The sequence below is a fragment of the Phacochoerus africanus genome, chromosome X (genome assembly GCF_016906955.1).
Source record: "Phacochoerus africanus isolate WHEZ1 chromosome X, ROS_Pafr_v1, whole genome shotgun sequence".
Classification (NCBI taxonomy): domain Eukaryota; kingdom Metazoa; phylum Chordata; class Mammalia; order Artiodactyla; family Suidae; genus Phacochoerus; species Phacochoerus africanus.
Genome location: NC_062560.1, coordinates 5655996 through 5680000, shown reverse-complemented (window position 1 = coordinate 5680000; position 24005 = coordinate 5655996). Strand labels below are relative to the sequence as shown.

General features: G+C 44.9%; 1 protein-coding gene across 1 annotated transcript in view; it reads left to right on the top strand.

Moving 5' to 3' along the window:
• Window positions 1–24005, top strand: part of PUDP (pseudouridine 5'-phosphatase) — a 302518-nt gene that overhangs the window by 256973 nt on the left and 21540 nt on the right. The window lies entirely within an intron of this gene.

Here is a 24005-nt window from a genome sequence, read left to right as displayed (position 1 = left end):
GAGTAGTATTCCATTATGTATATATACCACGTCTTCCTAATCCAATCATCTGTTGATGGACATTTGGGTTGTTTCCATGTTCCTAAATTGACATGAAGATCAAGGTTTCTGGAAGTTTTTCTTGTTTGCACCTCTGTGTGTCCACCTAAGTTAATGCTATTACATCTGTGTATGCTAGCTTGTGCTACTCTGTTTCTGTGGAAGTTTACACTTCTATGTATATACATTTGAGTTTCTGCTACTTTGTATGTGCATAAAGTTTATGCCTATATGTGTATATGCAAATAATACCCATGAAAGTTTTCAGCTACTATTCAGTAAGAGTCTTCATAAAACTTGTAACTCCTGGCATTCCAGTTGATCCTAACTGGTGTTCTGGTTGCAGAGAAGGGAGTTTAGAGAATATCTAAGTTAAGAACCATCTTATTTCATAAGACATCAAGTGCCTCTCTAAAGATTCAGTTAAACTCCTCAGTAAAGATGAAAATGAAGTTGACATTCTTGCCGTCTGCTGTAGAGTACACATTTGTTACAGTGGTACATCACCTTTCACATAGGTACTGTTTTTCTCCTGTCAAACTTTGCAATGAAGTTATTCTTCTGCAGAAGAATATTAAATGTTATAACATGAAGTAAAGCAGACTCTCCATGAAAATACATCGGAGATTTCTGAAAGCTCCAGCTAAGATCATCTTCTCCTGGGAAGTAAGAAGAGGAGGTACCAGTCTACATATGGCAGAATTTTTAAAATGTTGAATGCTGTGTCTCATGAGCTCAAGAGAATTTGTAAAAGCAGTCGTAAATGTTTTGGTGGAGAATATGTATTAGATCAGAAGCATTTTTGTAATGACACTGAGAAGTGGCTTGACAGGGTTTCGTTTGCTTTTTTAATTCTTAGGATTCATTGCACTGTTTTCCGAAGTCAGATCAAGTCAGTAAGTGCAGTGTCATCAAGTGTTCCCAGCCCAGCTGTCACCTGCTCCTTTGAGATTCTTAGGTGTAAACACACAACTGAGAAATAAGCCCTGTGTGTGACGTAGGGGCCTGGGGTGGGTGGGTGATAGGATCAGCTTATTCCCAGCAGCCGGGGCAGGACGCAGAGGTAGGGCCAGGAGGAAGGGAGAAGCAGGGCTTCTCTTGGCGGCTCCAGAACAGCTGCCCCCTCACCTCAGCTCTGCTGCTGGGGTTCCTCCCCACACCCTCCTATGGGGAATGCTGGGGACCCATCAGTCTGCCTCCACTGCTCCTCTTCCCGCTGCAGGAGGCCTGGCCGCGGTTAAAGCCCCTTCCACCAGGTCCCAGAGAAGAAGGATGCCTGGTCTTTGCTGTTGCACCTGCTGCAGGGACTTCTTTTCCTGCTCAACACAGCCCCTTCCCGACAGCACCTGGGGCTGACTGCTCCATTTGATGAGACCAGGCAGGTGGGCTGGCAGTGACGCCCCCGAAATGCTTTCTTTCTGCCCTAATTCTCCCTGTTGGCTCGGGAGCAGAGTCTCCCCCAAGGCGCGGTGTGTTTTTTATTTCACTGCGCTCAGCAAAGCCTGGCAAGGGTTTCCTAGGGCGCTTTGAAGAGCAGCTCTGAAGCACCTCAAGAAAGAAAGTGCCCAGGTGTTTTTCCTGTCACTGCGTGTGGTCCTGAGACATTCTGTGCCTTAGCAACATGCAGTGCCTCCTGCGTCCTCTTATGGGCTCCCTCTGAGTCTCCAGCTCTCTCTGCCAGGCCAGGGCTGCCCTTCCTTCTATAGCCAGCTTACCAGCCTTGAAATGGTCCCTTGACCCACAGAAGGGTTGCTTTCTGAAACATGCATATTTTTACTTAGAGGTTTTAAGAACTTAACCTTGTAAGGTTTAATTTTGTAATGCATGTGCCCATGACATAAACAGTTTTATGGAGAAGAGCGTCAGTGTCATGGCACGCATACTTCCTAAGGGGTTCTTTTAGTCTTCTCCTTTGGAAGGGGGTGACCTCATCCCTGAGGGCTGCCTCTCCAGCAGCCTAGAAAGGCCGTCCACCTCTGCTCCAACCCCACCTGCATCCCTGAGGGTGTCGCTCACAAAACCCCACACCCCTAGAAGAGGCCAACCACACCTCACCATGATGCAACCATACGAGACCCACATCGAGATGTCTCGCTGGTTTATGCACCAGTCTTTCACCCAGGGCAGTTGATTCTCATTGTTTTTTTTTTTATATAATTTTTTTTTTAAATTTTCCCACTGTACAGCAAGGGGGTCAGGTTATCCTTACACGTATACATTACAATTACATTTTCCCCCACCCTTTCTTCTATTGCAACATGAGTATTTAGACAAAGTTCTCAATGCTACTCAGCAGGATCTCCTTGTAAATCTATTCCAAGTTGTGTCTGATAACCCCAAGCTCCCGATCCCTCCCACTCCCTCCCCCTCCCATCAGGCAGCCACAAGTCTATTTTCCAAGTCCATGATTTTCTTTTCTAAGGAGATGTTCATTTGTGCTGGATATTAGATTCCAGTTATAAGTGATATCATATGGTATTTGTCTTTGTCTTTCTGGCTCATTTCACTCAGTATGAGAGTCTCTAGTTCCATCCATGTTGCTGCAAATGGCATGATGTCGTTCTTTTTTATGGCTGAGTAGTATTCCATTGTGTATATATACCACATCTTCCGAATCCAATCATCTGTCAATGGACATTTGGGTTGTTTCCATGTCCTGGCTATTGTGAAGAGTGCTGCAATGAACATGCAGGTGCACGTGTCTCTTTGAAGTAGAGTTTTGTCCGGATAGATGCCCAAGAGTGGGATTGCGGGGTCATATGGAAGTTCTATGTATAGATTTCTAAGGTATCTCCAAACTGTTCTCCACAGTGGCTATACCAGTTGACATTCCCACCAACAGTGCAGGAGGGTTCCCTTTTCTCCACAGCCCCTCCAGCACTTGTTATTTGTGGACTTATTAATGAGGGCCATTCTGACTGGTGTGAGGTGATATCTCATGGTAGTTTTGATTTGCATTTCTCTTATAACCAGCGATGTTGAGCATTTTTTCATGTGCTTGTTGGCCATCTGTATATCTTCTTTGGAGAAATGTCTATTCAGGTCTTTTGCCCATTTTTCCATTGATTGGCTTTTTTGCTGTTGGGTTGTATAGTTGTTTATATATTCTAGAGATTAAGCCCTTGTCCGTTGCATCATTTGAAACTGTTTTCTCCCATTCTGAAAGTTGTCTTTTTGTTTTCTTTTGGGTTTCCTTTGCTGTGCAAAAGCTTTTCAGTTTGATGAGGTCCCATGGGTTTATTTTTGCTCTAATTTCTATTGCTTTGGGAGACTGACCTGAGAAAATATTCATGAGGTTGATGTCAGAGAGTGTTTTGCCTATGTTTTCTTCTAGGAGTTTGATGGTGTCCTGTCGTATATTTAAGTCTTTCAGCCCTTTTGAGTTTATTTTTGTGCATGGTGTGAGGGTGTGTTCTAGTTTCATTGCTTTGCATGCAGCTGTCCAGGTTTCCCAGCAATGCTTGCTGAATAGACTTTCTTTTTCCCATTTGATGTTCTTGCCTCCCTTGTCAAAGATTAATTGACCCTAGGTGTCAGGGTTTATTTCCGGATTCTCTATTCTGTTCCATTGGTCGGTCTGTCTGTTTTGATACCAGTACCACACTGTTTTGATGACTGTGGCTTTGTAGTATTTCTTGAAGTCTGGGAGAGTTATGCCTCCTGCTTGGTTTTTGTTTCTCAGGATTGCTTTGGCGATTCTGGGTCTTTTGTGGTTCCATATAAATGTTTGGATTGTTTGTTCTAGTTCTGTGAAGAATGTCATGGGTGATCTGATAGGGATTGCATTGAATCTGTAGATTGCTTTGGGTAGGATGGCCATTTTTACAATATTGATTTTCCCAATCCAGGAACATGGACTATCTTTCCATTTCTTTACATCTTCTTTGATTCCTTTGATGAAAGTTTTATAGTTCTCGGCATATAGGTCCTTTACCTCCTTGGTCAGGTGTATTCCGAGGTATTTGATTTTGTGAGGTGCAATTTTAAAAGGTATCGTATTTTTGTATTCCTTTTCTAATAGTTCATTGCTGGTATACAGAAATGCAACTGACTTCTGAATGTTAATCTTATATCCTGCTACTTTGCTGAATTTATTAATCAGTTCAAGGAGTTTTGGGGTTGAGTCCTTAGGGTTTTCTCTGTATAGTATCATGTCATCTGCATACAGTGACAGTTTGATCTCTTCTCTTCCTATATGGATGCCTTTTATTTCTTTTGTTTGTATAATTGCTGTGGCTAGGACTTCCAAAATGATGTTGAAGAGCAGTGGTGAGAGTGGGCATCCCTGTGTTGTTCCAGATTTGAGTGAGAAGGCTTTCAGTTTTTCCCCATTGAGTATTATATTTGCTGTGGTTTTATCATAGATGGCTTTGATTATACTCAGGAATGTTCCCTCTATACCCACTTTGGCGAGGGTCTTGATCATGAATGGATGTTGGACTTTGTCAAATGCTTTTTCTGCGTCTATTGAGATGATCATATGATTTTTGACTTTTCTTTAGTTAATGTGGTTTATGCTGCTGATTGATTTGCGTAATTTGAACCATCCTTGTGAACCTGGGATGAACCCAACCTGGTCATGGTGTCTAATTTTTTTGGTATGTTGTTGGATTGGGTTGGCTAAGATTTTGTTGAGAATTTTTGCATCTATATTCATCCATGATATTGGGTGATAGTTTTCTTTTTTGGTGGTATCTCTGTCTGGTTTTGGAATGAGGGTGATGGTGGCATCATAGAATGTCTTTGGGAGTATTCCTTCTTCTTCAACCTTTTGAAAGAGTTTAAGGAGGATGGGCACCAATTCCTCTTTATATGTTTGATAGAATTTGCCTGGGAAGCCATCTGGTCCTGGACTTTTATTTGTAAGGAGTGATTTTATGACCTCTTCAATTTCATTTCTAGTGATCGGTCTGTTCAGTTGGTCTGTTTCTACTTGATTCAGTTTTGGCAGGCTGTAAGATTCTAGAAAATTGTCCATTTCTTCCAGATTGTCAAACTTGTTGCCATAGTATTCTCTTATGGTTTGTTGTATTTCTGCTGTATCCGTTGTGATTTCTCATTTTTCATTTCTAATTTTGGTTATTTGGGTTCTTTCTCTCCTCTTTTTAGTGAGTCTGGCCAGGGGTTTGTCAATTTTGTTCACCTTTTCAAAGAACCAGCTCTTGGTTTTATTAATTTTCTCTATTGTTTTTTGAGTCTCTATTTTATTGATTTCTACTTTGATCTTTATAATTTCCTTCCTTCTGCTGACTTTAGGACTTTTTTGTTCTTCTTTTTCTAATTCATTTAGGTGGAGGGTTAAGTTGTCAATTTGGGATCTTTCTTCTTTTTTGAGAAAGGCCTGTATTGCTATAAATTTCCCTCTGAGCACTGCTTTCGCAGCATCTCATAGATTTTGAGCGGTTGTGTCTTCATTATCATTTGTTTCAAGGTAGTTTTTAATTTCCTTCTTGATTTCCTCATTGACCCATTGGTTTTTTAGTAACATGTTGTTTAGTCTCCATGCAGTAGGTTTTTTCTCTTTCCTTTTCCCATGGTTGATTTCTAATTTCATGGCATTGTGGTCAGAGAAGATACTTGAGATAATTTCTATGCTCCTAAATTTGTTGAGGTTAGCTTTGTGTCCCAATATGTGGTCGATTCTTGAGAATGTTCCATGAGCATTTGAGAAGAATGTGTATTCTGCTTTTTTTGGATGTAGTGTCCTGAAGATATCAATGAAGTCTACCTTTTCTATTGTTTCCTTTAGGATCTCTGTTGCTTTATTGGTTTTCTGTCTAGAGGATCTGTCCATTGATGTGAGGGGGGTATTAAGGTCTCCTACTATGATTGTATTCTCATCAATATCTCCCTTTATGTCTGTTAATATTTGTTGTATGTATCTGGGTGCTCCTGTATTTGGGGCATATATGTTGACAATAGTAACATCCTCTCCTTGGATGGATCCCTTAATCATTAAGTAGTGTCCTTCTTTGTCTTTCTTTATGTCTTTTGTTTTAAAGTCTATTTTGTCTGATATGAGCGTTGCAACTCCTGCTTTTCTGTCGTGTCTATTGGCGTGAAATATTTTTCCCCACCCTTTCAATCTGTATGTATCTTTTGTCCTAAGGTGAGTTTCTTGTAGGCAGCCTATTGAAGGTTTTTGCCTTTTTATCCACTCAGCCACTCTGTGTCTTTTGATTGGGGCATTCAGTCCATTGACATTTAAGGTGATAATTGATAGATGATTATTTATTGCCATTTGAACCTCGTGTTCCAGTTGATTCTATGGTTCTCCATTCTTCCTTTTTTTTTTTTTTTTTTTTTGGTTGGAGGGTCTCCTGTTATTATCTGCTTGAGTGTATTTTTTTTTTCATTTTTTGCAAATGCAATATTTGGTTTTGGCTTGTGGTTGCCCTGTTTTTTAAGTATGCTGACCCCTTCCCTTAATTGTGTGTTTCAGCCTGATGGTCCTGTAAGTTCAAACACTTCATTACTATATTAAAATTAAGAAGAGAAACATACAAACAAACAGACAAAAAGGGTTATTTACTTCCTAACATCACTTGCCCACATTTTATGGTTTTTATGACTCTTTTTTATTTTTTCTTTTTAATTTTATTTTGTTTGAAGCATGTTCATGATTAAATCTGTATGCTGGCTTATTTGAGTGACTGCTCTCTGATTGCGGTTTCCTCAGTCCTAGTTCTTCCTCTTCTTCTTTTCTTTTCTTTTTTTTTCTTTTCTTTTTTCTTCCCTTTCCTTCCTTTCTTTTTGGTTTAGAGAAGCCCTTTCAATATTTCCTTTAACCTGGGTTTTGTGTTGCAGTATTCTTTAAGTTTTTGTTTGTTGTAAAAAAATTTTATTTCCCCTTCTATTTTAAATGATATTCTTGCTGGATAGAGTATTCTAGGTTGCATATTTTTTCCTTTTAGCACTTTAAATATCTCTTGCCATTCCCTCCTGGCCTGTAGTGTTTCTGTAGAGAAATCAGCTGATATTCTTATGGGGGTTCCCTTGTAGGTAACATTCTGTTTTTCTCTTGCTGCCTTTAGGATCCTCTCTTTATCACTAACTTTTGCCATTTTTATTATGATGTGTCTTGGTGTGGGTCTATTTAGGTTCAGTTTGTTTGGGGCCCTCTGTGCTTCTTGTATCTTGAACCCAGTATCCTTTAGATTTGGGAAGTTTCCATCGATAATTTCTTCAAATATATTTTCCATCCCCTTACCTTTTTCTACTCCTTCTGGAATTCCTATTATGCATAGATTGGCCCACTTTATATTATCCCATAGGTCTCTTATATTGCTTTCCTGTTTTTTGATTTGGTTTTCTGTCTGCTGACCGGATTGGGTGATTTCCATTATTCTATCTTCCATATCACTGATTCGTTCTTCTGCATTATTCATTCTGGTTTTTACTGCCCTTAGTTCAGTTTGCATCTCTGCAAATGAATGTTCTAGTTTTTCTTGGCTCCTCCTTATATTTTCTAGTTCCTTTCTGAGGGTATCTGCATTACTGTTCATATCTTCTCTTAATTCCTTCAGTATTTTCACTATTTCTCTTTTGAACTCCAGGTCTGTCAGACTGCAGAGATCTGTTTCATTGTTGACTGTTTTAGGTGAGTTCTCCTGTTGGTTTGACTGGGGGTGGTTTCTCAGCTTCTTCATCTTGCTTGTTGTTTTCTTTCTCCTGAGGGAGTTGTACTCTCCGTTATCGGGCAGTGTTTGCCTTGTCACTGCTGTGGAATATTTCCTGAGGGCTGGCATTGTTGGTCAATCTTTTTTGAGGCAGTATGGCTTTTCTGGAGTGTTGATGGGGCTAACAGTGTTTCTTTGAAGCAAAGGAGGACTTCCTGAGGGCAGACAGGACTGGGAAGTCCACACCACGATGGCAGCAGATTTCACTTGTTCATGCAGAGCTTGCTCTGGTGTTTTTAGGCTGTGGGTTCTTGCAGGGGGTTGGTGGTGTTGGGCAGCTGTTCCTCAGGAGTGCAGCACCCCCTGGGGGCTGGAGCAGCTATCTGGGTCACTGAGAACCTAAGAGGCTCTTCCCTAGGGCCGCCCAACTCAGAAGGATGGCCTGAAAATGTAGGCAGATCTTTTCACAGTCTGGCCAAGCTTGTTGCAGCTTTTCTGGGCTGCAGGGGCTCTTCTAGGGGCTGGTGGTGCTGAGCAGCTATTCCCCGGGAGTGAGGCACCCCCTAGGGGCTTAGGCAGGTAGCAGGGCCACTGGAAACCCAAGAGGCTCCTCCCCAGGGCAGCCTGACTCAGAAAAACCATCTGAGATCTTTTCCCGACTTGGCCAAGCTTGTTGCAGCTTTTCTGGGCTGTAGGGGCTCCTGCCTGGAGCTGGCAGTCCTATGCAGCTGATCCTCTAGAGCTTGGCACCCCCTTGGGGCTTGGGCGGGTAGCAGGGCCACTGGAAATCCAAGACGCTCCTCCCCGGGGCAGCCCGACTCAGAAAAACCATCTGAGAATTAGGCAGATCTATTCACGGCCTGGCTAGGCTTGTTCTAGCTTTTCTGGGCTGCAGGCCTTTTCTCGGGGGCTGGTGGTGTTTGGTGCTACTCTGCGGAAGTGTAGCCCCTCCAAAGGGCAAGCAGGCCTGTGCAGGGACAGCCCCTGCGGTGGTAGGCTTCAGGCAATTGTTGAGGCCAGCCCTCCCGGATTGCAGGCAGCCCCAGGTTCGGCGAGAGCCCCCTAGGGGGTGGCGGGGGTGGGGGGGAGGGGATGCACTGGGAAGCACAGCTTTCAGCTAGCTAGCGGGCCTGTAAGCTTGCTGTGGCATGGGGGGTATTCTATGGGGACCCACCCCTTCTTCTCTCCCCTCCCCAGCACGGGCGCAGACCAGGCTCTTTTCCCAGGTTCCCTCTGATGCGGCTTTCCACTTCCCCGCCCCTAGAGTATTGCTCCCTTCCTCTGCGACAGCTTTGTTTTCTAGTCTCCCAGGCCGTCTCTGCCCCGTCAAATGGTTTCTAGACCTCCCAAGCAGATTCCGCTCCGCTCCACCCCCCCAGCCCCGGGACTAACCTCTGGAGCCTAGGTCTCGGTGCCCAGCCCCCATCCAGGCGTCCCTCGTCCCTTTCCCAGGGACTAACCTCTGGGGCCAAGGTCTCAGTGCCCAGCCCCCACCCAGGCGTCTCAATTTTTGGTGACTGTGCCCGTAGTTCAGATGGTCCGTTCGGTTCTTGATCGGCTTTTCCGTATTCCAACTTACTGCTACACTCTTCTCTGCATCTGGAGATTCCTCCGGTTCGTTTGATCTTTCCCCCGTGTAGGTGACTTTCCAGGGTGCGGGATCCCTTTCTCCTCCGCAGTTCCCTTTCGGGATCGTCCGTCCTGCTCGGATTCACCTTCTCTCACTCTCCTCTTTTCTTCCGTTCTGCCCCGTAATGTCACGAACTTCTTGCCGTTATTGGAGTTTAGGTTCCTCTGCCAGCGATTGGTTGCTGTTCTGTGCGAGTCATTTATTCTGTAGATGTGCTTTTTTTGTTGTGTTTGTGGGAGAGGGCGAGCGTGTCCCCCTACTCCTCTGCCATCTTGTCCTCTCCTGATTCTCATTGTTTTAAAAAATTATTTCTTGGGAGTTCCAGCAGTGGCTCAGCGGGTTACAAACCCAACTAGTATCCGTGAGCATGTGGGTTCCATCCCTGGCCTTGCTCTGTGTGTTAAGGATCCGGCATTGCTATGAACTGTAGTGTAGATCGCAGATGCCGCTTGGATCTTGTGTTGCTCTGGCTGTGGCATAGGTTGGCCGTTGCAGCTCTGATTCAACCCCTAGCCTGGGAACTTCCAAATGCCGCAGGAATGGCCCTAGAAAGAAAAAAAAATTTTTTTTTCTTGTATGTTCTGTCTTCCTCTCTCAAAATATGATGCAAAGGCTCAAGGCACCAAAGGTAGCAAACCACACCTAGCCTGTGACCAAACACAAATACAGGCACAGAAAAGGAAAATTCTCATAAAAGCCATGAGACCGCAGCATCCCATCAGAACCCTGAAGTTGTGGCAGGAGACAGACCATTTTCCCCGAAGGCTTGGGTTTAGGAAACCTAGCCTGGTGCCAAGAAGACTTTTTAAAACACGGTGTCAAGTGAGTCGGCTCTTCCATTGTTTCATTCATTCCGTGGAGGTGAAAAGGGGAGAAAGGAGAAATGTCAGCCACACACAGCTTTGCACTGGACGTACTCTGAGTCCAGGCAGCCTCCATGTGGGCTACTGTTATGAGAGCAAGAAGTGGGTGGGGGAGAGGAGAAGGGGAGAGAGAGAGGTGTTAGCAGAATTCAGGCTGAGGGGCAAAATCATTGATGATCATGACGTTACCTGACCGTCTCTTCAAAATCCTTCACCATGCTGGACAGTAGGAAAAAAAAATTGTATTGGGGAAATAACAATACAGTCCTGGGCATATATCCAGACAAAACTTTCCTTAAAAAAAAACACATGCACCCACATGTTCACTGCAGCACTATTCGCAATAGCCAAAACATAGAAACAATGCACGTATCTGTTGACAGATGATCAGATTAGGAAGTGCTATATATACACAATGGAATACTACTCAGCCGTAAAAAAGAACAAAATCATGCCATGTGCAGCAACATGGATGGAACTAGAGATTCTCATACTGAGTGAAATAAGTCAGAAAGAGAAAGACGAATACCGTATGATATCACTCATCTGGAATCTAATATAGGGCACAAATGAAGCTTTCCACAGAAAAGAAAATCATGGACTTGGAGAACAGACTTGTGGCTGCCTGGGGGGTGGAGTGGGAGGGATCGGGAGCTTGGGGTTAACGGATGCAAACTATAGCTCTTGGAATGGATTTACAATGAGTTCCTGCAGTGTAGCAGTGAGAACTATGTCTAGATACTTACTTCACAGCATGACAATGGGAGAAAAAATTATGTATACCTGTTTGTGTAACTGGGTCCCTATGCTGTACAGTGGGAAAAAAATTAAAAAAATTAAAAAAGTAAAAAAAAAACAAAAAACAAAACAAACACAAACAAACAAACAAAAAAATCCTTCCTTCCTTCAAGTCTATTGATGAGGTTGCCGTTCCTTGTCGCTACCCAAGCAGTGTCCCCTAAGTGTTCACTGTAGGGGATCTGAGCACATTGTGCCAAATATTTCCAGAAACAAGTATGTCTTTCTGGAGTTCCCGTCGTGGCCCAGTGGATTACGAACCTAACTAATATCCAAGAGGAGGTGGGTTAGATTCCTGGCCTCGCTCGGTGGGTTAAGGATCCAGGGTTGCTGGTGTTGTAGGTTGCATGCAGTTGCAGCTCAGATCCTGGGTTGCTGTGGCTATGGTTTAGACTGGCAGCTGCAACTCCAATTCTTCGAGCCTTAGTCTGGGAACTTTCATATACCATGGGTGCGGCCCTCAAAAGCAAAAAAAAAAAAAAAAAAAGGATGTGTTTTTGGAAGGAATTTCCTATTTTCCCTTTTTCCCTTTTTTAAAAAAATTGATGTATAGTTGACGTCCAGTGTTGTTTGAGTTTCAAGTGTACAGCGAAGTAATTCAGTGATGCATGCGTGTGTATATTTTATTCTTTTTCTGACTCTTTCTCTCCATGATAGGTTATTACAAGATATTGCGTGGAGTTCCCTGTGCTGTACAGGAGGTCCTTGTGGTTGGGAAGGAATATCTTAGCAAGCTGTAGAAACAGGGAAGGGAATGAGCCCAAACAACCCTTGCACACCTGCTGTCTGTTTTCTCATTGACCTTTTGAAAGGGTCACCAGTATGGTCATCGTAAAAAAAACCTTCCTTCAAGGATAACAAAAGAGGCTCAGAAGGATCCATCATCTGCAGACATTTCTCATGGGCTTGAATGAAATTCACCTACATGCCCAAAGCTATATAACTCATAAGCACGTGAATTTTTCTTCCCCCATCCTACCTGGCCATCGTATTTTTACCTGTGGCAGGTGATATAAGCCAAAGAAAGCCAGCAAGCAGGCATTTCATGGATCATCTGTGCCAGCTGTGTTCTCCACTTTTCCCAAGGCACATTCATTGTATAGACACCCAAGTAAGTCCTGGGTGGATCTAACAAAATGTTAATGACTGTGGTTTGTATTCCTGTTTGGTGAGGGAGGGGGGGCATAGATAGGAACAAATTTGGCCTTGTACATTTTTAATACACAACCTCTCGTGTGGAGGAAACTGGAAGAGCAGAGGGTTTGTTCTCTTTGTCCTGGGAGCCCAGCGTGTTTATGCATTCATTCATGTTCGGCTGGGAAGCTCTGGCTGGCAGATCAACCAGAATCTTAAAGAAATCTTAAATAAAATATTTTGCTGTGTCCTTACCATGGCAGTCTGTCGGTAACTCAACACAGACCAAAGGAAACTAAAGATAAAATCCCCTTGCCGATGCTAACTGCAAGATGATCTTTATAGACCTTTCTCAGTTCTGCCCAGACTTACTCAGCATGTGCATTTCAAACTGCGGGGATTTTGAAGAGTTCCAAATAACGCAAAGACTGCTACCGAACGGGGTGTGGGGGGCACTGCGGAGCTCCTGGGTGCATTTGAAGCTTCAAGGCTATTGGAGAACAAAGCCTCGCAGCCTGAACGATGAGATGTCATATTTAATACAGGCTTGGAGACTTCAAGCGGAAACCACAAGACCAAAAAGGAGGCTTGGATGGTGGGTGTCAGAACACCCTTTCCCAGGTATCTGTACATCTCTCCTGAATAGCTGCTTATGGCCTTAGGCAGAACATATCTTGATGACTGTGGGCAGACCGAAATACAGTTTCCTAAAATAAAATCACTGGAACTTGGGGGGAAGAAGAGACAGAGAGAGATCCTTCTTATTTTCCTTTTTGCTTTTGTTTTTCATTTTAGGGCCGCACCCGCAGCATATGGAAGTTCCCAGGCTAGGGGCTGAATTGGAGCTGTGGCTGCCGGCCTATGTCACAGCCACATCAACACCCAAGCCGCATCTATGACCCATGCCACAGCTCATGGCAACGCGGGATCTTTAACCCACTGAGTGTGGCCAGGGATCAATCCTGCATCCTCATGCATACTGGTCGGGTTCTTAACCCACTGAGCGACATGGGCAGAGAGAAAGCAAGTAGGGTATCTTTTCCTCTTCTTAGAAGGACTCCAATCCCACCATGGACCACACCCATGACCTCATCTAACTGCCATCACCTCCTAAAAGCTCCATCTTCAAATATCATCCTATGAGGAATTAGGGCTTCAATATATGAATTTGGCAGGGACATAAACTTTCAGTCCATAACAGTTATGAAAAATCAGGACTCTCTCTTGCTAAAAGACCCTTCAGTCTTTGTCACCCTCTCTGCCTGGTGCTTTCATGAGGCAAGATGACATCCTGGAGAAGCCCACCTGGCAGGGATCCCAGTGCAACCTTCACCCAATGGGTCAATGAACAAACAGGTGCTCGGTGCACCAGCTCTCGGGGATGGGTGCATCCTTTCAAAAACATCAGTGAGCTTGGGAGTAAATCCTTTTGCCAGGTGGCTTCTGCAGACAAGACCACAGCCCTGACCAGAAGTCGGATTTGTAGCCCGTGAGAGACCCCGCCAGTGTGGAAGAGCCTCGAAATGCAGACATTGCAACAAGTGGTGCCATGTCAAATCACTAATGTCGTTTGAGACACAGATTTGAGCTGATGCGATAATCGAATACATGGCCATAGCTCATCAAGACAACATGATAGCCCTTTTCAAATATTTCACCCTCCCGTGATAAGAAAGTATAGACTTAATTCTGTGGATTCTCCAAGAGCAAATAAATGCTAATGAATGAACGTTATAGGAAATAAAACTATACTCCAATACAAGTAGAATAAAAATAACTAAATCAAAAAAAAGACTGTTATAGGGATTAGCTAGAGGTAATTGAAAAACACATGCTTTCTAAGCACTTGAGATTTCTGAAAATAGAGTAAACTTCCATGAAAAGCCAGGAGTTTTGTAAAACAAAGACTGATGCCTACCATGCAGTTCAACAAGGATCAAATCCTTACCCGCTGCTGTCACTGACCTTTGGTAAACCCTGGAAGGAATTCAGGGGGGGAAACAGGATGAAGTAGTCTGGTCTTTGGGCTGCATGGGCTCCTAGATAGTGAAGATGCATTTGGAAGGAAGGATTTCCATGACCCCCAGATTCCTGCATCTTCCTATTCAGAGAAAAGCACTCAAGTCATTACCCTGAGAGGTCTGGTCTTTCCTGACCAGAAGTCATCTTTTACTGAGATGTATGCACGTTTTTCCCAGCCCTCCCAAAATTCCTAGGTATCCTGGCTCCTCCCCTGCATCTTGGGAGCAGTTTTTCAGCGCTACTGAGAGGCCGTCTCCCAGGCTGTAGCCCTCGGTGTGAACCCCGGGTAAAACTGAAACACAGAGGTCCCACGTCAGGCTTTTTTTTTTTTTTTTAATCTCAGGGAACCGTTTCTCCTCTAAGGATTGCAGGCAGAGGCGCAGCAACCAGTCTCAGAAACGCTCTGAGGTTTCCAAGTCTTGTGATCCAGGCTGGACTGGATCCTGTGCTCAAAACTGGAGACCCATCAGAGTTGCATGAAGAAATTTTAGAAAATGCCACACTCTAAGCCTCCCCACCAGCGATGCTGATGTAGCAGGTTTGCAGTGAGGCTCTGGCTTGCATGTATTTTTTTTTTTAATGATTTTTATTTTTTTCCATTATAGTTGGTTTACAGTGTTCTGTCAGTTTTCTACTGTACAGCAACGTGACCCAGTCACACATATACAGACATTCTTTTTCTCACATTCTCCTCCATCACAAGTGACTAGATACAGTTCCCAGTGCTATACAGCAGGATCCCATTGCTTATCCATTCCAAATGGCATTTGGCTTGCATGTATCTGACCAGTTCCTCCTCTCTCTCTTGGATGCAGTGCTTCTGAGGACTGATGTTGGCACTTTGGATTTTAAGTTCCCACATAAATGAGCACAACGGTTGTGGCTGATGCTCTATTGTTTCCAGGTTTTTTTTCCCCAGATATATATATATATCTTTTTATTTTTTTCCTACATCCATTGTTCCTTCCATTCAGGACAGAGTGGGCGTGCGGAGATGTCAGACTGGGAATCTTCCTTGAAACAAATGTGCTAACAGACCCAGCAGATGTGGGGGACATATTCTTTTCATCACCTCAGCCAATAGAAACGCCCAGTTCTCTCTGTTTTCCATCAGCCCTCATCAAGGTGTCTTTTCAGACAATCTGCTTTTTTTTGCCAAGCATCAGTCAGGGAGATGAGGCGAGCTCATGTGTCCGCTCACCTCATAGACGTTCAGCGGTGTCGTTGGCACTGCAACAGTCATGAACAGAGGCACAGGGTCCATGCTCAGGGAGGCACAGAGAAGCTGCAATGTGAAAGCAGAAATCCACATGCCATGAGACAGGCAAACAGAATTGGCGAGGAGAAGGAGCGGTGAAGAGAGATGCAAGCAGCCCTTGGACCATATTAGAGCATCAAGATGTTAAAGGCATTTTGAGCTGTGAGGAAGGGCCTCAGGTGGGACACCATCATGGTTCAGAAACGTTAGGTTACTTGTGGTCCAGAAAGATGTGGTGTTTCATCGTAGCTGAAGAATTACATGCGAATAACTGGAATGTGGACAGCATGGAATAGTATGCTGCCGTGAAAAAGAATGGAATCATACCACTTTCAACAACGTGGACGGACCAGATTCTTGGTGAAATAAGTCAGAGAAAGACAAATCCCAAATGTTAATACTTATCTATGGAACCTAAATAATAAAACAAGTGAAGGAATATAACAAAACAGAGGCACAGATACAGAGAACAAACTAGTGGTGACCACTGGGGAGAGGCAAAGGGGGAGGGGCAAGGTAAGGGGATTGGAGTAAGAGGTACAGACTAATATGTATCAAATAAATGAGCTATAGGGATATATTCTACGGCACAGGGAAGATAGCTACTATTTTGTAATTACTTTAAATGCAGTATAATCTATAAAAATATTGACTCACTCTGCTGTATACTCGAGACAAATAGAATATAGCACATCAACTCTACTTCATTAAAAAGGTCAATTATTGTTTGAAAAGATTTCTAACAGAAAAATCACTGACCTGTCCCCCTTCCTGGCCTTTCCCACTTCAACTCCTGTCCTAGAGGCCATGCATGATTTTATTGTTCCTTCAGGGATCGAGGGGAAGCTACGTGCTCTTTTATTGTTTAGAGGTAGTGCTTCTTGGTGTTAAAGCAATCCCCAAAATAAGTGCAAAACCACAACCCGCCATCTCCTCAAGATCAGATGCTATTTGGTGGTAGTGGTGGTGATGGAGCGGTTAACCACAAGAACATATTTCTGAAAACTCCAAAACATTTTAACTCCCATCTTATCACTGAAAATCTGTACCCATTAAACAAAACCCTGAATCCCCCTACTCCCCAGCCCTGGGCCACCATCATTCCATTTCCTGCCCTCGCTGTCCCATTTGTTCTGAACCAAGCCTTATTTTCTAATTTTTCTTGGCTCCTCTGTATAGTTTCTGGCTTTTTTTTTTTTTTTTTTTTACAGTAATCTGCCTTTCTACCCATAGTCCTTAATTCCTTCAGTTTTTCCTTGCCTCCTTTTTGAACTCAGTGTCTATTAGACTGAGGAGGGCTGTGTCATGGTTTGTTCTTTCAGGGGAATTCTCTTGGTCTTTGAACTAGGAGTGGTTCCTCCACTTTTTCATTCTGCTTCTATTTCACTGACTCCATGAGTTTAGGAGAAACCGTTATCTACTGTGGTTGGAGGGCCATCATGACGTGTGTGCACCCCTCTGTAGCCTGTGAGGGATTGATGTTTTTGGTGTGGGGGCCGTTGCTATGTGGATGCCTGCCGCCTCTTTCCTCCGTGTGTGCTGGCCAGTATCCCCTTGATAGGAGGTGACCAGAGCTGGCACGGGATATTGCATGGGTCCTCCTGTTTGCTCTCTGGTTGTCACCACCCTATCAGGGGTGGCGTCTGCTCCCTCGTTGCTGGCGTAGGAGCCTCCAGGTCTGTGTCTGATCTGCAGTGTAAGGTGGGCAGGGTTGAAGCATTCCCCCTTAGAAAGGGGCCCCTGAGTGTCCCCCCACTGGTGCTGTCCCCCGTGAATCTGCTCTGAGATGTCCCCGTCACCCCCTGTAGGGGCTCACAGAATACTGTTGGCCCTGCCCTGTAATGTGGGTCACGGGCCCCCACGTCCCCCAGGCATTGTTCTTGCCAGGCCCCTCACGCAGGTCCATGGAGGCCACATCCCAGGACCATAGTAGTCTCCCCCTGGACCTGCCGTGGTCACTCTGGAGGTGGCTCAGACCTACACCTTACTCGTCTGAAGCCTGAGAAGGGTCCTGTATCCAGAGCAGATGCTCCACGATGTCAGCCAAGCTCTTTAACACCTGAGGCTGCTCGGTGTCCTGACCGAGACCAATAGGAAAGGGCAGGTCGGGTGCGAGTCCCCTCATACTGGGGACGTCCCACGTTCATGGAAACACACAGCTCCTTCATACATAACATCCTCTCTTCAGGGGGCAGCCCTGCAAACGTGCCAAAGGAAGGGATCCATCCTCGAAAGCTCTGTGCACCCGCATTGCCACATCCCCACACCCAAGGCTTGAAGAAGCTGCCCCAGAACCTTCAAAGGCACAGCTGGTGGAGACTGTTTGCATGCAGTGGAAGAACGCAGTTCCCTTGTTTATTATTATTATCATTTTTATTACACTACAGTTGATTGACTGTGTGACATCAAGTTGTGTGGTACAGCAAAGTGACCGAATTGCACACATTTCCCTGTGCTGTACGGTAGGATCCCACTGCCTGGCCATTCCAAATATAAGAGTGTGCATCCAAAACACCCCCCAAATGCCCATCCATCCCACTCCCTCCCCTCTCCCTCTTGGGAACCCCAAGTCTGCTCTTCTTGGCCATGATCAGTTTCCGTTTTGTTTGTTTGTTTGTTATTTTTTGATAGGATCATCTGTTCCATATTTTAGATTCCATGAATAAGTGATATCATATGGATTTGTCTTTTTCTTTCTGACTTCCTTCCCTCAATATGCGAGTCTCTAGATCCATCCATGTTGCTGTCAATGGCATTAGTTTGTCTTTTTTACGGCTAATATTCCATTGCACATAAGTACCACATCTTCTTAATCCATTCGTCTGTCAGTGAATATTTCGGTTGTTTCCATGTCTTGGCTATTGTGAATAGTGCTGCTATGAACACAGGGGTGCATGTGTCTTTTTCGATGCAAGTGTTGTCTAAATAGATGCCCAGCAGTGGAATTGCTGGATCATATGGTAGGTCTATGTTTAATTTTCTGAGGTACCTCCATACTGTTTTCCATAGTGGTTGTACCAGTACAGTCCCACCAACAGTGTAGGAGGGTTCCCTTTGCTCCACACCCTCTCCAGCAGTTGCTGTTTGTTGACTTCTTAATGATGGCCGTTCTGACCAGTGTGAAGTAGTACTTCATTGTAGTGTTGATTTGCATTTCTCTAATAATTAGTGATATTGAGAAATTTTTCATATGCCTGTTGGCCATCCATATGTCTTCTTGGGAGAAATATCTATTTAGGTATTCTGCCCATTTTTCAATTGTGTTGTTTGTTTTGTTGTTGTTGAGTTGGATTAGTTGTCTGCATATTTTTGAGATTAGGCCTTTGTCTGTGGCATTGTTGGCAAAGATTTTCTCCCATTCTGTGGGTTGGCTTTTTTTTTTTTGGTCTTTTGTCTTTTTAGGGCCACACCCACGGCATATGGAGGCTCCCAGGCTAGGGGACTAATCAGAGCTGTTGCTGCCGGCCTAAGCCAGAGCCACAGCAACACCAGATCTGAGCCACATCTGCAACCGACACCACAGCTCATAGCAATGCCAGATCCTTAACCCACTGAGCGAGGCCAGGGATCAAACTCACAACCTCCTGGTTCCTAGTCAGATTCGTTTCTGCTGTGCCACAACAGGAAATCACTTTTCATTTTTTTTTTTAATGATTTCCTTTGCTGTGCAAAAGCTTTTGAATTTGATTAGGTCCCGTTGGTTTATTTGTGTCTTTATTGTTATTATTCTAGGAGGTGGATCAGACAATATGCTGCTGTGATTTATGTCAAAGAGTGTTCTGCCTATGTTTTCCTCTAGAAGTTTATACTGTCTGGCCTTATATTTAGGTCTCTAATCCATTTTGAGTTTGTTTTTGTATATGGTGTTAGTTAGTGTTCTACTTTCACTATTTTACATGTAGCTTTCCAGTTTTCCCAGCACCATTTATTGAAGAGACCATCTTCCTTCCACTGTATGTTCTTCTGTCCCCTTTTGTCATAGATTAGTTGACCATAGGTACTTAGGTTTATATCTGGGCTTTCTATCCTGTTCCATTGGTCTATAATTCTGTTTTTGAGCTAGTACCATATTGTTTTGATGACTGTAGCTTTGTAGTATTGTCTAAAGTCAGGAAGTTTGATCCCTTCATTTTCATTTTTCTTTTTCAATATGCTTTGGCTATTTTGGGTCTCATGTGTTTCCATATAAATTTTAAAATATTCTGTTCTATTTCTGTGGAGAATGTCTTTGGCAATTTGATAGGGATTTCACTGAATCTGTAGATTGCCTTGGGCAGTATAGTCATTTTGACAATATTGATTCTTCTAATCCAAGAGCCTGGTGTATCTTTTCATCCATTGTCTTTGATTTCTTTCATCAATATTTTATAGTTTTCAGAGTATAAGTCTTTTGTGCCCTGGTTTTAATGAAAAGATTCCTGGCACTTTCACATAATCCCCAAGGGTTTGATAGAGTTGTTCAAAGTCCCACTCCTCAGCCTTGCAAGATGAGCTCTTTGAAGCAACATGTTTGAGGCTCTTCCCCACGTGTTTCTGCACTTCTCCCATCCATGTGCTTTGAGTCTTGGGGTGGAGATTTACCTGTGTCCCACATGCCTTTCTCCCCATAATTTACAGCAGTGATTCACATCAGAGGTGCAAATCCTCAGAGGAGGAGGAGGGGGACACCCAGTAAGTCACAAGGCCCCCACGGTGCCAGCCTTGGAGGCATCTAAGTATCAGCCCCTCATGCTTCTTAGTCATCATTCCCCCCCCCCCCCCCCCGTTTTCCTCTTCCTCTGCCCAGGACCTCTTTTCTCCTCCTCTCTGCTTCTGAGCTGTATGTCAGAATCCTGGCCTCCCTCCCTGCACATCTACACTGAGGATGCCAAGGATGCAATGGGCCCTCTGATTTAAAGCCACCTGCTGCTCACGGGATGAGTTGCAGGCATTAGCAGAGGAAACTGACAGGCACAGAGGATGGTTCCCGTTTTCAGATCGAGAGGTCCCTGCCCACACCAGCCAGCCCCTCCTCCCCAAACATGAAAGACACTGAGACAAATACAAGCTCCATTAGCATTGCCACTGTGGCTCAGTGGGTTAAGAACCCAATTAGCAGCCATGAGGATGCGGGTTCAATCCCTGGCCTCACTCAGTGGATTAAGGATCCAGTGTTGCCATGAGCTTTGGTATAGGTCACAGATGCAGCTCAGATTCTGTGTTGCTGTGGCTGTGGCATAGGCCTCAGCTGCAGCTCTGATTCGACCCCCAACCAAGGAACTTCCATATGCTAAAGGTGCAGCCCTAAAAAGAAAAGGAAAAAAAAAAAAAAAGAGCCCCATCCACACAAATGGTATCTCAACGATACAGAGGCTAAATTTGTCTTTTTCATAATAGAAGTGTGATTGCCTGACCTATAAGTACGTCAGGGTTTGGAATTTTGCCAGGTTCTGCTTCAGGACAGAGCAGTGCCTTCAAAGGCACCTTGTTGGTGTAGGGCCTCGCCATGAAGGCGCACGTGACACGCAGATCCTGCCATGGAGCCCACGTGCAGTGAACCAAAGTGTGGATGTTCTCCCCTGGCCCTGCCCCAAGTGGGATGTGCGAGGCTCGGGGTCTAGGCACAGACCTGGGGGCAGCAGCAGTTGGCAGCTCAGCAGATGTGCAGCTCGGGGTGCAACATCCAAGTCCAGGGCCTCAGCCGAGACTCAACACACATCATCCTCCTTTTCCCTCTTTCCATCCGTATATTCCCCTCTCATCCATCCTCACACAGGGGAGTGCTTTCCTACCTCATAAGTAGCTGATCTTATTCTGGACACGGGGGACGTCTAATTCTGAACAAGGACGAGGCTGCACCTGGGGGAATTTTGGAAATTCGTGGGGCCCTTTGTAGCCGTTGCAATGAAGGGCAACCCTTCAGGCATTTCTGGGTGGGGGTCAGCTGTGCAGGATGTCCCAGGAGTCAGAGGTGGTGCCCAACAAAGAATCACCCACATCTTGAGTGATTTTCAAAAGCCTTACCAGATACCCCAGTAGGTAAAGAACATTTTCCCAAATACCTGAGTCTAGAACCCAACTATATTCTCCCTGTAAACTCAAATACTCCCCCCCCCACCCCGCAGTTTTAAAATGCCACTGGCAGCAACACAGATGCAACTAAAGATTCTCATACTAAGTGAAGCGATTCAGACAGAGAAAGACAAATACCATATGAGATCACTTCTCATCTAAAATAGTGCAATCTAAAATATGGCACCAATGAACCTATCTACAGAACAGAAACAGACTCACAGACATAGAGAACAGACTTGCGGTTGCCAAGGGGGAGGGAGTGGGATGGACGGGGCGTTTGGGGTTAGTAGGTGCAACCTACTGCATCTAGAATGGATCAGCCATGAGGTCCTACTGTACAGGACAGGGAACTAGAGTCAGTCTCCTGGGATACACCATGATGGGAGATACTACAAGAAGAAAGGGAATGTATATGTTTGTGACTGGGTCACTTTGCCGTGCAGTAGAGATTGGCACAATTATACTTTAATAAGAAATAAAATAATAATAAAATAGAATGTTTTCCTTCAGTCTAAGCATCGTAAAAGGACAAATAAGATGATGCTTTGTATTGTTTAGGATTTTACCGCATCTCAAGCATCATTTGGGAAAACCGTGTCACAGATAGGGACCTACTTGCCTTGTTGGAATCATCTTCACGCAGAGAGGAATTTCCATCTAGGACTGTGTTTCCTCTGGGTCAGGGCCCATTTCGTTCCATATTCCAGCAGGTGCATTTGAAACACTTCTCAAGAAGGCAACCCGAACTCCAACTGGGAACTAGCGGGATGTTTGTATTCTCCTCTTGGAGAGTCTGTAATTTTCTTGGCGTGTTATCTTTACTTTGTTTGCTGTTATTCCCCTTTGCCTCTAACCGCTGTCAAAGAAATCTTGTCTGTTGGAGTTCCCATTGTGGTTCAGCAGGTTAAGGACCTGACTAGTCTCCATGAGGATGTGGCTTTGATCCCTGGCCTTGCTCAGTGGGTCAAGGATCCAGTGTTGCTGTGGCCGTGGCTGTGGAGTTAGCCGGGAGCTGCAGCTCTGATTCAACCCCTAGCCTGGGAACTTCCATATGCTACAGGTGCAGCCCTACAAAGAAAAGGAAGAAAGAAAGGAAGGGAGGGAGGGAGGGAGGGGAGAAATCTTGTCTGTTGGTCCTTATCTCAAATCTCGTTGTTTTCCTGGCACCTTCTGCTTTGTCCTCTTACCATTTCCTGCATTTTTGCTCAGCAGCAGGGTCTCCTGTCCAACCCACACTTGTACATCTGAAGGAAGCAGGACCGTCCTTCCCCCCAGGCAATGGCAATCTTCATTTCTACATGGGAATGTAGAAACGTTCAGGAGAAACACTTTGCTAACTTTTCTCCTTGGCAGCATGGCCCCGGCATTAGACTGATTTCTGTTCCAACTGTGATTGTGGTAGCTTAGATGATACAGGAATTTTATTTCAAGGTAGTAGAGAAGGCATTATGTTTGTTATGGGTATTGAAAAGGGAGCCTGGGGAGTTCCTGTTGGGGCTTGGCAGTAACAAATCTGACTAGTATCCCTGAGGACGCAGGTTCAATCCTGGCCTCTCAGTGAGTTAAGGATCCGGCGTTGCCGTGAGCTGTGGTATAGGTCGCAGATGTGGCGCAGATCCGGCGTGACCGTGGCTGTGTCGTAGTCCGGCAGCTACAGCTCCAATTCAGCCGCTTGCCTGGGAACCTCCATATGCCATGAGCGTGGCCCTAAAAAGAGAAAGAAAAGGGGGGTCCTGATTGGGGTGATGCCAGGGGCCTCTGGGCGCATGTATAAATGAGGGGCATATGAGTGGGACCTCACTCCCCACCCCCCAAGGGCTTGCTTACTCTGTTGAAAAGAAACATTTCTCAGTGGTACCTGCAGGAAGACAGGCCCACCCCCTGGCTGAAAGGGAGGTTCCAACTTGGGAGTGGGGGCGGCTGTGGGGCCACCTTGGCCTCAGGTTATAGACTCATGCACAGATCTAGTTTCGGGTCTCTTCGTGCTCCTAAGGCTAAGCACCCATGTCCAGCCAGTGCACACCCGACTCAACCACGAAGGGTGGTTCTCAGGTTCTCTGTCACACTTGCTATGCAGTGATTTGTTCCCGGATATGGCTCTGCAACACAACCCGTATTCTCGTTGGATATGGGGACAATGTCATGCTCATCCTTACAACCTTGGACTTGAGCCCTGAAAACCACACGATGTTTCCAATGGGCTTGCACAATCATTGCATGGGTGGCGTTCCCATCATGGCTCAGCCGAAACAAATCGGACTAGCATTCATGAGGACACTGGTTCGATCCCTGTCCTCGCTCCGTGGATTAAGGATCCAGAGCATTGCCGTGAGCTGTGGCGTAGGTCACAGACACTGCGGCTCAAGTCCCACGTTGCCATAGCTGGGGCGTAAGCTGGCAGCTGCAACTCTGATTCAACCCCTAGCCTGGGAACCTCCATATGCTGCAGGTGCCGCCCTAAAAAGACAGAAATAAATAAATAAGTAAATAAATTGTGTGTTTATCCCAAGGGTGAGGATGTGTCCATCTAGACTTCTCACGCCCTTCACTTGACTGATTTTTATGAGCCAGGAGAACCATCATCACGC